Source organism: Hyperoodon ampullatus (genome assembly GCF_949752795.1).
Source record: "Hyperoodon ampullatus genome assembly, chromosome: 10".
Taxonomy (NCBI): Eukaryota; Metazoa; Chordata; class Mammalia; order Artiodactyla; family Ziphiidae; genus Hyperoodon; species Hyperoodon ampullatus.
The window spans coordinates 83,711,172-83,733,360 of NC_136923.1; positions in this window are offsets into that span (position 1 = coordinate 83,711,172).

Sequence of the window (22,189 nt, forward strand, 5' to 3'; positions counted from 1 at the left end):
GAATGATGGGCTTTTTTCTCACCTTTTAAACTCATCATTATCACTAACTCAAATTTAAAAAAATTCTGCAGCATCTGGCTTCCCATTGGTGTTTTCCCAGTCCCATATTTTGTGTGGAGTCATACCACTTCCTCTCTCACTTTGTTTCTGTTTCCTTGACTACCTCACCTAGCTCTTTAGTATTTTGGTTTTCTCAAAAGTGCTCTAGTCCTTTTTTTGGCCCATCCAAGAACACTGGGTGGGACTGGCTGCTCATAGAGTTGCTGTGACATGAACACAGACCTCTTGGAGTCAGCCCCCTGTACCCCTCCCCCCATTCAGGTCTCCTGGGGAACCCCTATGTGAAAGGAATCTTTGCTTCTTAAAAAATCTCTCTCCTCTCTCTCTCAACAAATATGCATATATTTCTGTTTACAAAATTAATTTCTGTTCACTGTTAAAAATCTAAAATCACATTAAATTAGAAGAAAAGCATAACAAAACCCACTCCTAATCACAGGAGTAAAGAACATGCTGGCAGCTTTATCTAGCCCATGCTGTTTTATAATTAAAGTTCAGTCTTTTATATGAAGACAGATTTCAGAATATCAGAAACAGGAAAGAGAAGATTGCATGAGGAATAAAATAGGTGTTTTTCTTTTCCTTTTCACAAATTACTATGAACATAGGTACTTGCACTTAAAGATTTTTTTGCACTAAAAAAGTACACAGAATTTAAATATCGGTGAGTAATGTCAAACATTATAATCCTGTTTAGTACCTAAACAGAAATGTGGTCCCTGACAATCTTTATACAGCAACATGAAAATTGACAGACTAAGCCAGAAATGACCAGGAAAGTGATTCTTAAGACTCTAAAAATTCATAGGTGATAGCCACACATGAGAAATGGAAAATATTTTCAAAATATTTGGATGTTTTGTCTTCTTGAACTCAAAATCTAGTAAGAAAAAGATGGATTTAAAAAAAAAAAAGAAGCCTGGCTGTCCTTGGCCATAACCCACAGGATTTGAAACATCATAAGTCTTTTACTAGGCACTATGGCAGTTAGGGCAGTGAGGAGATTACAGAACCAGCTACAGTGATGTTGAGAAATGTGTGTTTCATTTTTTAGTTTCTTTGAAATCTCTGCAGTTCTTGAGAACCTCCAGGAACCTTAACAGTCCTCAGAAGGGTTCCAAATCTGTTACCATTTTCAGATCAGAATACTCAAGGTGCAGGAAGTGGGTGGAGGAGAATGGGATGACACAATGTATAGACTTCTCTCAAGATACTGGTTTAGCCCAAACCAGGAAACTGTAGTTGCTGGACAAAAGTGAATTTTCCAGGGGAACAATATCACCTGTTCCATAGTAAAGACCTAAAGTGATGAAGGTGGAGGACTGTGGCTTCAACCTGAGTGCATTATGCCTGAGTGTCAGGAGAGATCTCAGTCCTGCCACTGCTCTGGAAAATCCAGGTGTCATATTCCTGCTGCCCACCAGTGGCTGCCCTGAAGAGAAAAGAAAGGTTGTTCTGGGGAGAGCCAAGAACAGAGAAATGAAAAACAAATTTCCTTGCACTGGGAGGTGAGTGCAGGTGAGGGGCAGGTGTGGAAGCAGCAGTCCTAATCAGAATGTTGCAGATTATGATGATGATGATGATAAAGTCTTTATAAAGAGAAGATCAAGGGATACAGCTTTCCACTTCTCCCCTCCTCACCAATTCATGTAACAGACTTTAGTCCCCAAGGAAAGTCACAGGCAGAACATTCTGGGAGGGGCAGACTGCCCAGGAGGGTCTCAGGAATGCTAGTCTGTTATAGCAGTTAAAACTTTACTATGAGAGAGTTCCCTGGAGGTCGAGTGATTAAGATTCCGGGCTTTCACTGTTGTAGCCCTGGGTTCAATTCCCGGTCTCAGTCCCTGGTTGGAGAACTAAGATCCTACAAGCCGCGCGGCACGACCAAATAAATAAATTAATTTAATTTAATTGATGGAAGATTTTTTTTTTTTTAATTTTTGGCTGCATTTGGTCTTTGTTGCTGTGTGCGGGCTTTCTCTAATTGCGGCCAGTATTCTTCGTTGCGGTGCGAGGGCTTATCTTGTTGCAGAGCACAGAGTCTAGGCTCACGAGCTTCAGTAGTTGTAGCTCACAGGCTCAGTAGTTATGGCTTGTGTGCTCTAGAGCACAGGCTCAGTAGTTGTGGTGTCCGGGCTTAGTTGCTCCGTGGCATGTGGGATCTTCCCGGACCAGGAATCGAACCCACGTCCCCTGAATTGGCAGGCGGATTCTTAACCACTGCACCACCAGGGAAACCCTGCAGCTTATTTATTTATTTATTTTTTTAAAAAACTTTACAGTGACTATCATGATGATCATCATCATCATTACTGACACTACTATTGCTGCAAATTTTTTCCTCGAACCAGAGGTTGCCACAATTTATCATTTAAATTAGATAGACTTGAGCTAATTGAATCTAAGACTAGTGTTGTTGCATAAATCTACTACCCCAACAAACCACCTAGTAGGCATCTAAAATCACTAAGGCTCCGCTAATCACAAAACCTTTGAGGAGAGTCCCTGGACAGGACAGGGATGTTCTAAAGTTCAGAGAACCAGGACTCAGACCTTCTCTAATCATCCTACTCCCAGTTTGTTAAGCAGCCCATCCCTGGAAGTAAGGCCCCAATACTGTCTCCCCCATGACAGTTATTGCATAGATGTAGCATCTTCCCTGTAGACTGCATGGACACTGGTGGTTGTTGGACTTTGAGAGTGCCCGTGTTAGTTCTGGAAGCTGGATTCCCCAAATCTGATAAAGAGTAGTCAAAGTCCCTCCCATAGCCAGCACATTGAATCTTGCTCTGTGGTCTCGTGAATACTCTTTGACTTGGCTTCGGATCTCAGAAAACAGAAGCTGGGACTAGCAGTCAGGTACACATAATTTACTGAGAGAGTGGTCTCAGAAGAGGGAATCAGTGAAGCAGAATAGGGCAGGGTAAGGAGAGAAGTAAGGATGCAATTTCTGATGGAATTTAGATTCAGTTAAATTGCACTATAATTAATTCCATCTTGAAGGAAGAGAGATGGCCTTTTGTAACTCATGTCTGTCAGTCCTTAGCTATGAGCTCACCCTCGAGCCCCGGGGGCATAACAGATGTGAGACAGCTCCCTTTGGCTGAAGGAAATTCTCTGAAGAATATGGCAGCTGAAGTTAATACTCTGAAAAAGGGGCAGCTATGGGCCATTAGGAGCCAACACTCAGAGCAGGTAGGGATGGATGCACAATCCTTCAAGCACATCTGAATCAGGCCATGGAGACCATCTACTACCCTGCATGAACAACTCATTATTCGGAGCAATCCCCAGTAGAGGCCCTCACTCAGTCAACGTTTTCTCTTTCTTGCCTTCTATCTCTAGGGAATTGATTCTCAAAACATGGTCCCCTGACCAGCAGCCAACAGCATCCCTTGAGAACTTGTTAGAAATGCAGTTTTTAGGTCACTTTCAGACTTACTGAATCATAAATAAGGGTTGGGGAGGGAGGGGAGGCCAGGGTGTGGGTGGGAACGCCAGGGTGTGGGTGGGAACAGCAACCTGTGTTTTAAAAAGACTTCCAGGTGACACTAGTACAGGCTAAAATTTGAAGACCACTGCTCTAGGGAATGGAGAAGCAGCAGAAGGTATTGAAATTTTGACAAAGGATGAATGAGGAAAATCTCTCTAGTATTCCATGTGGCTACCATGTCCTCTGCATGACCACAGCTACAGTGCCTCCCCCGCTCAGCCATTAGGTGTTCCTAGGACCCCAGGGCTGACATGGACAATTCAGCCCCTTGGTTTTCTGTTTCCTCAGTCTCTGACCTTCGTGGTTTCCACCTGGGTCCAAATTCAAGGTGTATTATCTGATAGACTTCCTTTTTGACCAAACTTTAGTCAGGCCTCTCTGAGCCCTCTTCCCTACTAGTCCTCTACCTTGGCCTGTCTTTAGCAAAAATCCTGTTCTTTTTGTTTCTCTGTGGAATCACTCCAAGATATTAGAAGTGATTAAGGTGCACAAGAGTGTGTTTGATACACTCTCATTGAGTAAAAAGTGGGTTAATGCTATATGCATGCACTTGTCCTTGGAAGGAAACACAAAAATGAGTATGTGTATCTGTAAGGCTGTAAGGCTCCCTCTCTGGGAGGTGGAGATGAGGTGGGAGACTGGGGAGCAGGGAGCGGGGGCACGGTGGTGAGGGGTAAGGAGGGTTTGATACTTTTTCAGGTTTGGGACTTGCCAAAATGTTACATATACAACATAAAATCTTTTTACAAAAAGAAAAGTCTATCCTTTTGGACTACAAGTCTTGACCAAAGATCTGAAAAATGAGGGGAAATATGGGGAAAGCTTTTTTTTTTTTAACTGAACCTTAATTATCCTTAATTTATTATGGTAAAGACAAAGTTCTTCCCTGCACACGTCTCTGCCAAATTATCAACTCCCAAAAAAATGACTGGAAGGGCTCTCTCCCCTTTATGGAAAGGTCTGTAGAAAAATGATTGGCAGGGGTGAGATTTGAATCTCTATACCCCAAGAGACTAGCGCCCTCCCCCAGCGCTTTGGATCGCTTAGGCAATTTACCTCTATGTACATAAAAAAAAAAAAAAAAGCAAATTACTTTACAGCTATTTCTAATGCTCAGAAGACATGTAAGGAAAGTAAGTTCAGCGTGAACTTTGTGTATATTACCTTCTCCACTCCCTTTCAACAGACACTCGTCGGGAACTTCACGTCCTTCAGGCAGGCAAAATTAGAGTTAAAATTGTGTGCTCAGACTATTCCTAGATTCCCAAGCACCAAATATCAGGTGCTCCATCCTCCCTGATTCTCTGCGCTGTAATGAATCTTCCCAGCTACCGAGAAAGAGCAAAATTCGGTTTCGGGTGGTCGCCCTTCTGTCCGTCCAACCCGGACCCAGCACCCCCGAGTTTCGCCTCTGGTGCGGTCTCTCATGAGAACGAGGAGGTAGACAGAGAATAAATCCATTAGAGTCTAGAAAAATCAACCATCGAGAAAACGTTTGAAAATCACCATGGCCGACCTGGCTTTGGAACTGTGACGACCCTGAGATGAGTCTCAGATTTGCCGGCTGAGTTCAGGCGTCGGCGGAGAGAAGTTATATTTCTTGTCCGCAACCGGGAAGCAGACTAACTCCCCTCCCCACTCCCTGCCCCCGCATCCCTACCACCTGGACTTCCAGTCTCGACTTTTAAATAAAGACCCTGTTGTAAAAGACTATGGAAAGAAACATCTGTGCGATAGACCCACTTTTTTGCTGAATATGTTTATGGCCTGAATTCCCAAAGTTCAGGGCTGGGATGCGTGATGCGCGTCTTCGTACCCACCCGGGTCCTGCGGGTTCTGACCCTGCGAACGCAGTCTGGACTGGTCCTCGGGTCTCCCCTCTCCCGTCCCGGCCTCCCTGCCCGCATCACCTCAGTCGTCTCAGTTCCCGCCTGTCCTGGGGGCCCCCAGACTCATCCCGACTCCCACGGCCCTTCCCCCACCCACGCGGGGCCTTCTGGGGGCGCGCAGCCGCGAAGTGGTCCAAAGCCCTGCAGCCTTGCTCTCTGCTTGTTCCCGAGGGGATGCGACTGGGAGGTGCGGGGAAGGGGGGTCGCCGTGGGGTGCAGGAACCGAGTTAGAGGGGAGAAGGCGTTACCTCTTGTACGAGCTGATTTTCAGAAGTACCTGAGTGTGAAAACCTAGTCCGAGAGGAACAGAGGAGGACAAAAATTGGGAGGAACCGAAGTAAACAGCCTTTTTCCTGGTTGGATTTTTTCAGATGCTCACCGAATTTCCTGAGGCGGAAGCTGCAGAGGTTCCTGCCTCCCTGTCCGCACTCCCACCTCCACAACCCTCCTGAGAGGCTCCAGGTAGAAGGTTGTTACAACAGATCTTGACCGTGCTCTTGAGAATGACAGCACGGGATTTGGAGGGAAACTAAACGGGCTGACACCTGTAGCTGAAGGAAGATGGCCTTAACGCCCAGCCTCCTCGGCTCCACCCGAGAGATGCACGTTCCTCCTCTCACCAATCCGGCACCTTCAGGTACCTCAAATGAGTTACTTTGTCACATATGGCCAGTTATTTCATGCAAATCCTTGAGGGTTTAAAAAAAATTACATATAGTTTTTAAAAGACATATTTCCTTGTAAAAGTCTTTACCACTTATTTCCTAGCCTCGACTTTCTGTAACGCTTTTCCTTGGGATAACAGAAAAATCCTTTGTCTAACGCTACACCTACCTATTACTTTTCCTTTTGTATTTTTCCATCTCTAGCGCGTTCTGAGGAAGTGAAGCATCTCCCTGGAGTTGGCATATTTTCTAAAGGCAACAGATTAACACTGGACAATGTAAAGTCATTTTTTTCACCCAATCGAAGTAAAATGGGGTAGATTTGGCTGTGCCCTTACATCTCAGGTGGCTCTATGGCTTAGTTGGTTAAAGCGCCTGTCTCGTAAACAGGAGATCCTGGGTTCGACTCCCAGTAGGGCCTTGCATTTTACCCGGAAGTCAACTCTTCCTGAAAATTTATTTTCTATTGGCGAGTTAATTGTGTCTTACTACTAATCCCCCACAAATTCTCACCAAACTTACAGCGCTAGAACTCAATCAGATACATTACAAGTTATTCGACTGCAGTTTGCTCAGATTCCTTACTTCTGAAGAGAAGTAGATTCTTAGGGAGATGACAATTCAAATGCAAACCACCTCCAAAGAATACTGCACATGACTTTACCTCAATCACTTTTCAAATAGGTTTTGCATTGAACTGTGGTAAAATGTTTCTGAGCACCTACAATGTGTTACAGTTTAAAGTACCCAAACAGGAAGGGATGTATAATCTCTCTAGAGCCTAAAAATCTCCAGCTCTAAAATTGATTTCATTAAATAAGATAAATTAACGAACAATGAATCCACTACTAGCTATAAAGGAAAATTAGGATGTTTGCAGGGGCATGCTTGCCATTTTGAACAGTATATTCCCATGTTATTTCTCTTAAGGAAAAAACTAGAATACTTCAGGAATGATGATCAACTAACTGGAAGGAAAAATGTCCTAAACACAAACATTCTAGAGCTAGGACAAAATTGCTGTGAGAAAAGAGCAAGTTGGAGAATTCTGCCAGATATCTAAAGCAATTGAGTTTCAGCCCTAAAGATTTATGGAACTTCTGTGTCTTTTTGTCTCCCATTCATTCATCAATTAATTCAACAGCGTAAACTGCTGGTCTTTTAGGTACCAGGCATATTTCTGTCTTTCTTCTTCTTTCTTTCTTTCCTTTTATTTTCAGTTACATTTTTCCCCCATGTTATGGGAACTTTTAAGATCTACTCTCTTAGCAACTTTAAAATATACAATTCAGTATCATTAACTATAATCACCAACCTGTGCATTACATCTTCAGGACTTATTTATCTCATAAGTGGAAGTTTGTACCTTTAACCACCTTCACTCATTTTGCCCGCCACCCCCAATCCCTGCCTCTGGTAACCACCCCAGGCATATTTCTAAGGGCAGGAAATACAGCAGCGAACAAAGCTAACAAAAAGCACTACTCTTATGTATCTTACATTCTGGTGGGGGGTGACACGGAAAATAAAGAAATGAGTGTGTAAAATAAGTAAGCATATAACATACTGATGAAGTCTGAAGAGAAAAATAAAGCAATGAAAGAATATGGGGAGAGTATAGGGTGGAGGCAGAGTAACCAAAGAGTGTCATCCTGTCCTTTGGTAAAATCACTGGCAAATGTTAAAAAATTATTTTTTAACTTTTTAATGAGAAATAGTTACAAAGTGGCTACTAATATTACTCTAAGAACCATGAGTAGCAATATTGAATAATCAGAAAACTGACTCCCAACAATGCCTGGATCTCACCTCCATTCATTTTGATTAGGGCTTTATTGAACTAGTTCACACTGCCTGTATTCAAACCTCAGCTGCTCCACTTATTAGCTAAGGGACCTTTGGCAAATTGCTTTATCTCAATGGTCATCACTGTGCTCATGTGTGAAACGGAAATAGTAATAGGACTACCTAATAAAGTTAATGGGAGGACTTGAGGGGTGAATACACATAAAATATTTTAGAAGGATATCTAGCACATAAATAAACAATCAATAAAGTAAAAATTGTGCCCAGAATTGATTATACACAGAGCCTCACTCATTCCAAATTTAGGTGATGATATTTGCAGTTTTTGAACTGACGAAATTTAGATGTGTTGATGCTGAAAATGAGTTAAGACTTCGGGGGAACTTGGAATGGGGTTAATATTTTTCCATGTGAGATGGGTGTGAATCTTTGGGGACCAGCAGGTAGACTAAGATGTCCTTTTCCTAATCTCTAAAACCTGTGAATATGCTATCTTGCAAGGCAAAAGGGATGTGATTAAGTTAAGAATCTCGAGATAGGAAGATTATCTTGGATATTTGGATTGGTTCAATGTAATCATAAGGTCCTTATAAGAGGGTGGTAGGAGGGTCAGAGTAAGAGAAGGAGATGAGACAACAGAAGCAGAGGTCAGAGTGATGTGAACATGAGCCAGGGAATAAGGGCATCATCTACAAGCTGGAAAAATCAAAGAATGATTTCTCTCCAGGGCCTCTAGAAAGAAGGCAGCTCTGCCACACCTTGATTTTAGCCCCTTAAGGCCCATTTCAGACTTCTGACCTCCAGAACTGATAAATAATAAATTTTGCTATTTTAAGGTGGTAAATTTTTGCTAATTTTCTAGGGCAGCAAATAGACAATTAATACAGATTTATGGTATAGGTGTGCACTGTAGTCAACATATTGAAAAACTGTCTTGCTGCCAAAGGAAACTGGTACCAAAGAAACCTGCTGAATTTCTTGAAGGACTACAGCCCCATGTATAATCACATCAGATTGACTGACTGGGAGTTAGTCCTAGTACCTACATTTCACACCTCAGAGCTCGATTAGTGGGATAATTTTGTTTACTACCCTGTTTCTTTCTCAAAGGAGAGTCTGTAGGAGTGACAAAACTCTTCTGCCTTCTCTGAGGTTCGAACTCAGGACCTTCAGATTATGAGACTGACGCGCTGCCTACTGCGCTAAGAAGGCACTGGTTTATTTTTTTGTTTTAGTAGAACTATCGATTCTCTTTCATGTTTATATGAACTTTCTAGGAAGTTATATTTTTCGAATAGAGTGAAAAATAAGAGTATGTACTAGGGCATATGTTTACCGTTGTTCTGAGTATGTCACAATGATTGATCAGAAGTATTTCAGGATTTTATCCTTGATTAAATATGCCACATGGTGAATTTTTTTCCATTATGCCTTAAACACCACTTACTGCTGGGAGACATTAGACTTCATTAGATTTCACACTGCCCCAGTTCACAACATGTGTAGAAAGTGACATACAGATACGAGGGGCCTGAGCTCGGTCCACAGGCATGAAGATTTCCAGACTGCAACAATGAAGGACACACAAAAATGTTTAGCTCTGCTGAGGGCAAAGCTGCTGTCTCCTTATCTAGCTCTGGAACTTCCTTGCCTGACAATGTTCCTCTTACAATCGATGTCTTTGATCATGACCATGACCATGACCATGACCATGACCATGACCTGAAGGCCCTTCTCTTCTGGCTAGAAGTCCAGAATAATGTAAACAGAGGCGAAATAAGGTGGAAGAGATGAGGTGAGATGATTGGGAATGGGGAAAGAATATACTGGATTTCAATCCGGCAAAGTAGAAACGGTCCCAAAATGGAAACTGTAGGACTGAAGTGTAAATCTTGTATGTGCCATCTATTAAGTTAGGAGAAATAATTCACTCGGTTTTCTTGGGAATATGTCAATTTAAAAAACTTAATTATCTGTAAAATGGGATAATACCTCACAGTATTATTTAAAAGACTGAACACTTGACACACACAAAAAAAGTTGTTCAGTGAATACTAGTAAGTGATACAAATGATGATAGCAAACTGTATTAAGCGCTTATTATGGGCGAGGTACTCTTTTAAGCAATTTATATGCATCTTACATGTATTGACCATCTATCTATCTATCTATCTGTCTATCTACCTACCTACCTATCTATCTACCTATCTATCACTTTAGGCAAGTCTTATTATTGTCTCCAGTTTACGTATGAGAAAAGTAAGACCCAGTAAGTTTAAGTGACTTGCCAGTAGGCTTGTGGCTATGCAGTCGATGTGAAACAGTGGCACTAGGACTCACTTAAACGGTGCAGCATATAATGGATCAGGCTGGTCAGCGAGAGGATGAGCCGCCTGCAGGCAGAGACCGGGGGAAAAAAGACCAAGGGACTCGCCCAGTTCGCGTTGGTGGGGTTGGAGCAGGTAAAATGCGTCCTCTCTGGGCCTGGAGAGGATGGGACGCCCCGCACCAAAAGCAAACTAATTCCCTCCCTGAACTTTGTAAATTAAGACCATGATCACATTCAGCAAAAGGTAGGTCTGCTTGAGCAGTTGTTTCCTTCAATAAGAAATCACACACAGACATAGAAACCCTGACTAAAGTTCCGAGTGAGTGGGAAGGGGAGCTTCCTTTTTCTAGGTGAGGACATTAAAAGTAACTTCCCGCTGCTGACGCCCAAACGCAGTTGACAAATTGGAAACTCTTGATCTCTGCGTCCTCAGAGTTCCGGTGCTGCATCGGCGGTGGTGATTTCTAATCATTTTTTGTAACGACTGATTTTCTTCTTTTGAGGGATATTATGCATTGGCTGCTTCTCCCTTTACTTTCGAGTATCACAAACATAACATAGGAGGCAAAAATGTGTCTCCCGAAGTAGGAATCTATTTGCAGATTTTATTGGTAGTGGGATGACAGTTGTCTGGGGCGTGGGGGCAAATGCTCTAGAAAAAAAAATGACACGCGAGAGAACAGACTTGTGTCTTTTAAAGTGTTAAGGAGAGCTTTAAAGTGTTCAGGTGTGTGGTAGCGTGGCCGAGCGGTCTAAGGCGCTGGATTAAGGCTCCAGTCTCTTCGGGGGCGTGGGTTCGAATCCCACCGCTGCCAGCCTTGGTATTAAACCCGCTTCTTTAAAAAATTGCTTGAGGTTAGGAAAACATTTTTTTCCAACTTCAGGGGTAATTAAGGGAAAAACAAAAAAAGTCTGACTGCCAATTGTTTGTATCGAAGAACAGGATTTAGTATCTAAGGGAATTCTTTTGAATGTTTTTTAAATGTTCGTACAGAAATAAGTGAAACTTCCACATGGTTCAAAATTACTAAACTAGATATACAGTGAAAGTCTACCCTCATCCCACTTCATTTCCCCCCAGCACCGGATTCTGGTTCCTCACGCAAACATGTTAGAGCCTGGAGTTACCTTGAAGGTATACTTTTTGCATGCAAGCCAGTAGAAGTCTATTATTTTCCTCACATTTTGCACTTTTCAAACCCATTCTACTGCATCTTGCCTTTATTACTTTTCGTATTTTGCCGTGGTTTTCATATCAACATAGAAAGAGCTTCTTTTCTTTTTCTTTTGTCTCAAAAGCATTCCATGTTATGGATATATCTTAAATTTAACCAGCCACATTTAACAATATAAACAATGTTGAAATAAATATCTGCATTTCATAAGGGTGTATACTAGAGAACTTTCTAAAAGTGCAATTGCTAAATCAAATCATATGTGTGATGGTAATTTCAGTGGTTCTTGTCTTAGTCTTCCCTAAATGTTACTAATTTATCCTCTTATAGAGCCAAGGAAGGGCCTGTTTCCTTGACACCCTGGCCAGCACAGAGCATTCCTGTGACAATGAGAATTAACAGCCATTTAGTTCTTACTAAGCCCCAGATATTGTTATAGTTCTTTACATTGTCGTATTATATTCTCAGTAATATATAAGAAAGTTCATATTATTATTCCCATTTTACAGAGAAATAAACTGAAGTTATAACCAGTTAATCTCTTGCTTGTGGGTGGAGGAATCAATATGTTAATACTGTAGGGTAGACTAAAAAATGGTCTTCCAAAGATATCTCCATCCTAATTCCTGGAAACTGTAAATATTACCTTTATATGGCCAAAAAAAACCCCCAAAAAACAAAAGGTGGAGTCTTTGCAGAAGAGATTAAGTTAAGGATCTCAAAATGGGGACTTTATCCTTCATTATCCAGGTGGAGCTTAAATGCCCTTGCAGGTGTCCTTGAGAGGCATAGGGAGAGTACACAGAAACAGAACAGGAGAAGACAATGTGAACACAGAGGCAAAGATAGGAGTAATGCAACTACAAAGCAAGGAAGGCTGGCTGCCACCGGAAGCTGGAAGAGGCAAGGACAGATTCTCCCCTATGGCCTCAACAGGGAGTATTACCCTGTCAGCGCCTTGATTTCTGCCCAGTGATACTGACTTTTTGGACTTCTGGCCTCTAGAACTGTGGGAAAATAAATTTCTATTGTTTTAAGCCACTGAGCTCTGGTAATTTGATACAGAAGCCACAGGAAACTCATACAATGTCTTCAAGTGCTAATAGGCAACGCTACCACAAACAATTTTTGTTTGTTTGTTTGTTTACCAGTCTGTTAGGTAGAAAATACTGTTTCATTGTAGTTCTGTAGTTTGGAGTTCTCTGAGAAACTCACGAATTGGAAAGAGGAAAGGACTGGATTAGGAGAGTTTCCCACACCCTTAGGTTCTTGCCCTCGGTGAAAAAACTCTTCTCATCTAAACTAATTCCCCGAAGTGTGAATTTTCCGTTAGCTTTTAAGGAAGAGCTGGTTTACTGGGGTTCCACTTGCCGACCTGAGGGGACTGGGATGTGGCAGTGGGATTTGAACCCATGTTTCTAAAGAAATTAGAGACTTAATGCTGCATCCTAGAAGGCTCCCACACTACCTCCAAACGTTTTAATCAAACGTTTTTCTCATTTCTAAAAAATATTAAGAAAGTTCTGTGCTTTCTTTGTGCAAAATAGGAGCTTCGATTCCTCCCCCTGGGAATATCAGAGGCGCATCTGCGAGCGTCACCTGCTTAATCCTACCACGATCCCCCCAGTCAGCTCCCCGTAAAGCCTTCTGGGCGTTCAGGTGGCCCGCAGTCGCGATCAGGGGACCGCCCTCAGACCTAGCTCTCTGCTCGTCCCCGCGGGGGATGCGACGGGGGTGGGGGGGAAGGACGGGTCATCGCGGGGTGAAGGAACCGAGTTAGAAGGAAGAAGGTATTGCCCTCTTTGCGAGTTGAAGACCTATTGCACTGGAAATCAGGCACTTGGTGGGCAGGGAGTGGTCAACGGGTGGTTCTCTGGAACCGTAAGGCTTTTCACCTAAGGAGGATTGTACCTGGATCCAGGGAACACCTTGTGGCCAGCAGGGGACCATTCCGCCTCTCCCCGTCCACCACTCCAAGGGGCTCTACATCTGTGGTTGTCTGATCGGAGTCTTTACAGCGACGTTGACATTGGCGTTTTAGGATTTTGAGAGCGATGTGACTGACTGTGTAGCTGAACTCTACACTCCCAGCCCCCTCTTCTCCGCTCCCGATTCTTCCCCTCCAAGTCACTGCTTGCTAAGTGCAAGTGACGTGTAGGGACACTAGGTGCCCTAGCCCGGCGGTCTAAGAGTCTTCTAGTGGAGTTCCATTTTTAGAGTTCCTCACTTAGTTTATTGTAATGAAGAATCTTAGTTACAGAAGACGAGGTGCAGTAACAGCAAATTTTGCTTTTAGAAGACTTTATCCTAATTGGAAAAAGTGAGTAGCCTCGACTTTTACTGATGGTTATCCTTCGACTAATTGAAGTGCTATTGGTCCCAACATTCAAGCTGCCCGAAACTTTTCCGGCTTGTATTAGCTCTGCGGCGCATCTAAGTGAGCAAAACGTCTTCTTGGAGTTTGTCTCTTTTCTCACAATAAGCTGCACTGAATCACAAAAACTACGTCAGGAATATTTAATCTCACGGTAAGGACAGATCTAGAACAAAATAACACTAATGTGTGGGCTCCATGGCTTAGTTGGTTAAAGCGCCTGTCTTGTAAACAGGCGATCCTGGGTTCGAGTCCCAGTGGGGCCTTGTCTTTTTCCCTCTCCCTAGGAAGACAAATTCTTCAGTAAACCCTCATTACTACTAATTCTCCACCGTACTCAATATTACTGTGAATTCTGATCCACTCATTCAAAAGCAGCTGTGACTACAAAAATTCTCACTCCTAAGGAAAAGGTGGTGGGTCACTTTATGGAAACAGAAAGAAAATGACCTTCTGTTTTTCATCTTTGCTGAAGTTCCCTGTCCTCTTTTTTAATTGGGGGCGGGGAGCAACAAAACTGTACCAACTCTTAAAGCTTTTTTCTGAATTCCCATGTAATTTATTAGTGATTCTAGGAAACTCAGCATTATGTTATCTGTTTTATATATGATTTTCCAAATATTACTAAATTGTAATAACAGTAATTTACATTTGCTTATACGCCCTCAGTCTTCAAGGAAGGGCTTTAGTCCCAAAGGGAATACATATATTGGCCCCACTAAAAACTGAACTTTAATTCTGCAATTTAAAAAATGGAATGATCCTATAATGCAATGATTCCCAAGCTTAGTAGACATTTAAGTCACCTAGGGAACTAGTTAAAACACAGTTTCTTGGGACTCATCCCCAGAGGTTTTTAATTCTGTTTTGATGAAAGGCCCAGAAATGTGTGTTTTTAACAAGCACTCCAAGTGATTTTGAAGCAAGTGAATCACATTTGCAAAAATCCTGTTTAAAATATTACACACAGAGCAGAACTGAAAGTGAGGTCCAGCTATGCTATTAGCACGTTTGTACTAATTCATGAACATCTACTTACCCTCTTTGTCATCTAGTTAGCATTATTGGAAGTCTACTACATTCCAAGAGTTTCCAGACATGCTGTCATTTAATCAGCCCAACAATCCTGTCAAATATGTGTTATGATCAGCTCTTTGAAGATGAGGAAATAGGTTCAATAATATTCACAGTAACAGAGTAAGTGACAAAGTTCAATTTCAAACTCAGGTCTGTCTGATTCTGGAATCCATGCTTCTCTCATGATATCTGTCTTCTATTTGATTAGAGTCAAGAATGAAGTTTTTGGCCACAGAGCTAAATAAAATTAAGCAACTTAGACTGATCTCAAACCTTAATGCTAGGGGTTAGGGATCCTGAGATAACTGTCTGCTTTCTGCTAGAAGATAATCAGCCCAGTGAACAGTTGCTTAACTCGTTTAACTTAGGGAGGAGGAAAATATAAAATAAAACCTCAGAAATCTATGTAGGAGGTTCTCCACAAAAAAATGAGCAGGACGTATAACTAACAAACTGAAATAATCTTCTTCATCTCCTAGGCTCTGTTTGTTTGTTTGGTTTTGGTTTTTTGTTTTGTTTTGTTTTTTTGCCTTGGACATGCTGTCTTCATGCCCTGATTCTTTAGATTTAAACACAGTGTATTAGCTAGGGCTGCCATAAAATATCACAGACTGCGTGGCTGAAATAACAGAAGTTTATTTTCTCATAGTTCTGGAACTAGAAGTCCAAAATCGAGGTGCCATCAGACTTGGTTTCTGGTGAGACCTCTCTTTGTGCCTTGTAGAAGGCCCCCTCTGACTGTGTCCTCACATGGCTTTCCTCTGTACGTGTAAGGGAAGAATGGGAGTGAGAGTGAGAGCAGAAGGTAGCTCTGGTGTCTCTTCCTCTTATAAGGACACCAGTCTTATTGGATTAGGGCCCCACCCTTATGACCTCATTTAACCATAAATTACGTCCTTAAAGGCCCTGTCTCAAAATGTCACATTAGGGGTTAGGGCTTCCAAATGTGAATTTTGGGAGAACACATCCAGTCTATAACAAGTAGGAAGAGGGAGGACTGTATGGCCTAGCTCTGAGCAACAACTCAGTCATGACAGCATCTAATAACTTTTGAAGTTCAGCCTGAAAAGGGAGTTTTTGGATGTGAAGAAAGTGTTGAGATAAAAGTTTTGTCAGACACTTTGTATTAGGTAATAAGATTTAAATGTAAAAATATGTAATGTTTATGTAAAAACAGAAAATACTGTTATAAAATATTTAAAGTAAAAACATAAAATATTACACAAAGTGTAGGTAATATTTATAATATCTTGAGGTGGAGAAGGCCATTCTCAACATGGCACCAAATGTACAAACTATTTTTTTAAAAGAGTGAATGATTTCATGAATAAAAATAATTTTTATTACAAAATTAACATCCCCCCAAAATTAAAATACAAAGTATAAAAAAGGAGAAAAAAAAGCATTGTCAGACAATTAGGCAAGGATTTGTCCTTTAAAGTACTTATTCAGTTGCTTCTTTAGTTCTACGTTGTTCTGAGGAGTGACCTGCTCTGAGGTGGTCTTCATGTGATGGAGATGTGGATATTATACCTGTGTTCATAAGAAATAAAAGAAGGATCTTAATTTGATCAGCACTGTGCTTTAGCCAGTTGAAAAAGAGGACATAAACCTTGCCCCCATGGAGCTTTCAATATGGTTGAAAAGACCAAATAAGCACGTACCCCAAACACTACAGATATTTTAAAAACCTGTGTTTACTCATGACATTTGCAGAGCATCCACCTGGTGTGTGAGTTCTGGAAGTGTGTGAGCCTTATGAACCTTGGACAAATTACTTACCTTTTTTAAGCTTTAAGTCCCTCAACTATAAAATGAGGACAATAATAGTACCCACCTCAAGGAGTTGTTAGGAGACAATTCATATAAATTGTCTAGAATGTGTTAAGCCATTATTATCATCATTATTGCTAATAGCACAATATTTTTTTTCTTTCTGAAAATTATTGGGGTAAATCCTGCTCTCCCTTGCTATTAAGATGGGATTAATGAGTGGAAGAACTGATACAATCTATAATCACAACCAAAAGTATAAATAAAAGATAGATACTGTCTCCAGGGAGATTAATTCACCAGTGACAGCCCCTATGGGATCACTGGCACATTGGATGTGAACTTGTTTTATCTGCCTTTGAATCAGATTTGGAACCAGGAGAGATTATCCAATGCCTCCAGAATCACATTCACCCTACCTGCCATATTAAGACTTTTGGTGGCTTTTATTGAAGTGCTGACCTGATCATACTGGCTTCCCTCTCTCAGGACTGTTGGAATCCAACCCTTCTGCAACCTTTCTCCTGACTAAGCTTCTATAGCTAAACACATCTGCTTAATACAGATTCAAATAAGAAGAGGTAAGTTCTAGTGATGTCTCTTTCTATTCACACCAGCCTAGATGGTATTGCATTTTGTTTTGAGACAGAAAATGAAGGTTCTGAGTTTTGGCAATATCAGGCAGGGTAAGATGCCTCCTTGAGCTAAATGAATTCTCGTTATACCAAACAAATGGTTGTCACTTGTTCAAAATTATGTTGATCCCAGAATTATGTCCAAAAAGTCCAATTATCTAGGAGATGGGGAGGAATGAGAAAGCAGGTCAAGTCACTAAAAATCAATTCTCTAAAACCAATACTCTGTCATTTTTGTCACATCCCTATGTGAAGACCAGCAAGAATTTCCCAGTAATAAAGTTTTTATCTTTTTGCTTTAAAGTGAATGAATGAATGAATGAATAAATAAATGCCAATACTGTGAAGATAAATTTGAGGATCAAACAATATAAAGAATAACCAATGATAAAATATTGAGGAATTGCGAGGTGGGGTGGGGGGCAATGGGATCTTGTTTTACTCTTTTCCTCAGCCATTTTATACACAAATGCATGAACTTCCTGGCAAATGCAGGCGATTTCTTTTCTGTTTTTGGAGACATACTCCCTTGCCTCTCCCTCTTTCTGTCCCCGTCCCTGTCCTTGGTGGTTAAACAGCTGCAACAAACCATCCTAGCCATGAATTCCAGTGGTTGTATGTAAATGTATAGTTTGTCAAATTGACCTAGACGTGTCTGGATGAAGCAGGAATCCATCCTCTGGTGAATGGACCCTCAGGGCCAATTGTTATGAGTCAAGCTTTAAATTTATCTTTTTTGGGAGGTCTTTTTTGGTTAAATCACGTATTCTGATCAATCCTCATATACATGCTTCTTTCTCTTAATTGAATTTCCATTCTTTCAGCACCTCAGATTAAAACTTCAAATGTTCTTTCAGCTCCTTCCTCTCTCCTACATTCATACCTTGCTCTTGATTCCCACCACCACTCTCCGAGCTAACGTTCTCAGCCTCTCTCCCATAGACTCTTGCAGTAGTCTCCCCACTGAGCTCCCAACTTCCAGTCTCTTCTTGAATCCCTCGTTATTCAGCCATAATAAATGTTTTTAAATGCTGCTCCAATCATTTCACACCTCTTCTGAAAAATAAAAATCTTCATTTGATCAGACTCCTTAACCTAGTATTCAAGATTTTCCATATCCTGGACCCAAGTTATTTTTGCAACCTGGTTTTCCACTACACCATGTTATGCACCCTATGCTGCAGTAAGTGATGATATGTGCTTTCCATGCTTTCAAACAATGTGTACGACTCTAATGCCTTCACCATCACTGACAAATATTCAGATCCTTTCCATTCCTTCTTATTTAATTTTCATTTATATTAAAGACATATGCATTCAAAGTTAAAAAAAATAAAATAATACTATGGGCTTATAATGAAAAATAGCAGTTCCCTTCTTCATCATTCCTCACTCTCAATTCCTGGTCTCCCAAGGTAACACATTTTTAATAATTTCAGTGTTTTCTTCTATTTACCCATACTTCTTAATAACGTCTTTATTCTATTTGTGTTTTTTTAGTTTTAAATGTGACTTATTTATCACTTACTATAAAAAATGAGAACCTTTAACCTTTACATAACAAAGAGAAAGAGCGAGGATAAGAGACAGAGACAGAGAGAGAGAGAGAGAGAGAGAGAGAGAATGTCTATGTCTTACTCTCCAGATATTCTTATATCATCCTTTTTGGTTATATCAGCATGGAGAGTTTACACTTTCATGACTGCATAAACATTAGTCACAGTGGAATCGTTTAGTGAACTCTGGTTACATAAAAAAAAATATCTTCTCAATTCTCACAGATGGTCAGATGGTACAATTCCTGTTGTATTTGTTTGTTTGTTTTTGGAGACATGACAAGGGATCTTGTCCTCGACACCAGTCTGTTTTTATTACATAATCCACACACATCTTCAGGGACCTTCTACTATATGCCAAGGGAATTCTGACAAATCAACATCATTTAGATGGGTCACTTTAAAGTGACCAGGTTTTAGTGTTGACTAAAAAAACAGAAAAAAAACCCCAACAATTAAAACCGTACTCATGGCTCCAGCCAGTAAATTGAAACAAGTCTCTCTGGTAGATTTAACAATTATGACAAATTCATATCTAATTTCTTGGGTCAAACACTCTAAGAATTCATTCCCATATACAGTCTCCAAATTTCTGCCCCAAATTAACAAGGACCTGTAATGTTTCTTGCCCTGGCAGAGCCTGCAGCAATTGAACCCTGTTTACCTGATGGGTTTGGAGAGGGCCATCAGGAGAATTGTTCCTTTTACTCTGCATCCCACTCAGTAAGGAAGTATCACAATTTTCTTAAGATTTTATTTTTAGAACAGTTTCACATCACAGCAAAACTCAGCAAGAGTACAGAGATTTCCCATATAACCCCTGCCCCTACACATGCATAGCCTCCCCCTTTACTTTCATCCCTCACCAAAGTGGTACAATTGTTAGAGCTGATGAACTTACCCAGACATATCATAATCACCTGAAGTCCACAGTTACATTATGGTTCACTCTTGGTATTGTACATTCTATGAGTTTGGAAAAATGTATAATGACATGTATATAGCATTATAATATCATACAGAGTAGGCTCACTGCCTAAAAATCCTCTGTGCTCTACTTAGTCATCCCTCCCTCCTAAACGTTGGCAACCACTGATCTTTTTACTGTCTTCCTAGTTTTGCATTTTCCAAACATACTGTATGATAGTTGGAATCATACAGTATATTACCTTTTCAGATTGGCTTCTTTCAGTTAGTAATTAGTATTCAAGGTTCTTCTATGTCTTTTCATAGCTTCACAGCTTGTTTCTCTTTAGCGCTGAATAGTACTCCATTGTCTGGATGTACCACAGTTTATTTATCCATTCACCTTTGGAAGGACATCTTGGTTGCTTCCAAATTTTGGCAATTATGAGTAAAACTGTTGCAAACATCTTTGTGCAGGCTTTTGTGTGGATGTAAGTTTTCAGCTCATGTGGGTAAATACCCAGGAGTGTGATTACTGGATCATATGGTAAGAGTATGTTTAGCTGTGTAAGAAACTGCCAGACTGTCTTCCAAAGTGGCCCTACCATTTTGTATTCCCACCAGCAAATGAGAGTTCCTATTGTGCCACATCCTTGCTAGCATTTGGTGTCATTGTTCTCGATTTTGGCCACTCTAATAGGTGTGTAGTAGAATCTGATTGTTGTTCTAATTTGTATTTCCCTGATGACATATGTCTTAGTCCATTTGGGCTGCTATAACAAAATGCCAGAGACCAGGAGACCTATTGCAACATTTATCTCACAGATCTGGAGGCTAGGAAATCCAAGATCATGGCACTGGCAGTTTCAGTGTCTGGTAAAAGCCCGCTTTTTGGTTAATAGATAGCACCTTGTAGCTGTAGCACTTCACATAGTGGAAAGGACAGGAATTGCTGTGGGTTCTTTTATAAGAGCACTAAGCCCATACATGAAGGCTCTACCTTCATTACCTAAGCACCTACCCAAGACCCCACCTGTTAGGTCACATACTCCCTTAGCTGCAAGGTAGCTGGGAGAAGACCACCTCTCATTGACTTCTTTAATCATACAGAAGAGCCATAACAAATAATGAATGTCCACTAACCCATCACATAGGGCTTTGATTTAGGGGGAAAAAATGAAACCACTTTCTCTACTGAAAGGATTTTTCAAATGTGACTTATTAATTATAATTATTATATGCATTAATGTTGTTATGATTTCTACTGAGGGTGTACCCCATTGCTCCCCCATAAAAGTATTTTTTTCCTGTTATCGTCAAAACTTCTGCCAACTCAGGGTTTTTAAAATCACCCTTCTCTTCCTTGATTTTAGCAGGTGTCTCCCATCAAAATTCAATGAAGTGCATGAATGAAAGTTTTTCAGAGGATTTCATTCTCATGGGCTTTACCAAATATCCATGGTTGGATCTTCCTCTCTTCTTTGCCCTCCTAATCTCCTACATGTTCACACTGTTGGGAAGCATTGCTATTATTCTGGTCTCTCAAATAGATTCCCAACTCCAAAGTCCTATGTATTTCTTCCTCACAAGCCTCTCTTTTTGGGACCTCTGTTTCACCAGCACAACTCTACCCCAAAAGCTGTTCAACCTGGGGGGGCCCAACAAGAACATCACTTATACAGGCTGTATGACCCAGGCCTATGTATTTCACTGGCTAGGCTGTACTGAATGTGTCCTGCTTGGCACCATGGCCTTACACCACTAATGTGGCTGTGTGTAAGCCTCTAAGCCTTTGTGTGTTGTGTTTACCACTTCTGACACCAAATGTGTTGGGTTTTTTCCCCACAACAACCAATTCTCTGAAACAAACTGGGTGTCCTACATTCAATTCAATTCTGACACTAACTACCCAGAGTTATCATAGGCCCCACAGGTTAAGGGCTCAGTTCCACAAAACTGCCTCTGTTACTGGAGAGTAGGTTCTTGTCTCATCTCAGAAAGATTTCAGAGACGAGACACAGAGGCTAAGAAAGCAAAGTGAGGATTTATTAATTGATAGTACACTCTCAGGAGGGAGAGCAGGCAGGCTCAGGTGAGCAGCTGCTCTGAGTTCCTTCGGCAAGCTGGTTATATAGGGTGTGAAAATGACTGGGCAGAAAATATTCATTGAGGAGGGAGGGGTTTGGAGTCAAATTTCCTGATTTTCATCCCAGCTCCACCTTCCCCGGGGGAGGAGGAATTTTTGCCCTTTCTTGGTCTTGATTGTAAGTGTCATGGTGTCGGTGCATCATGGGTACTTCTTTTCTGCAAGGCTAATTTTATTGTAATGAGGGCGTAACAAGCAAAAGGTTACATTTGGAAGCCAGAGATTCCCACCTTTTGCCGCCTTTCTTTGCCTCTAGGACCCCTGTCGCCTCAAGATGTAAGGTTTCCTGTCACCTGACCCGTGCC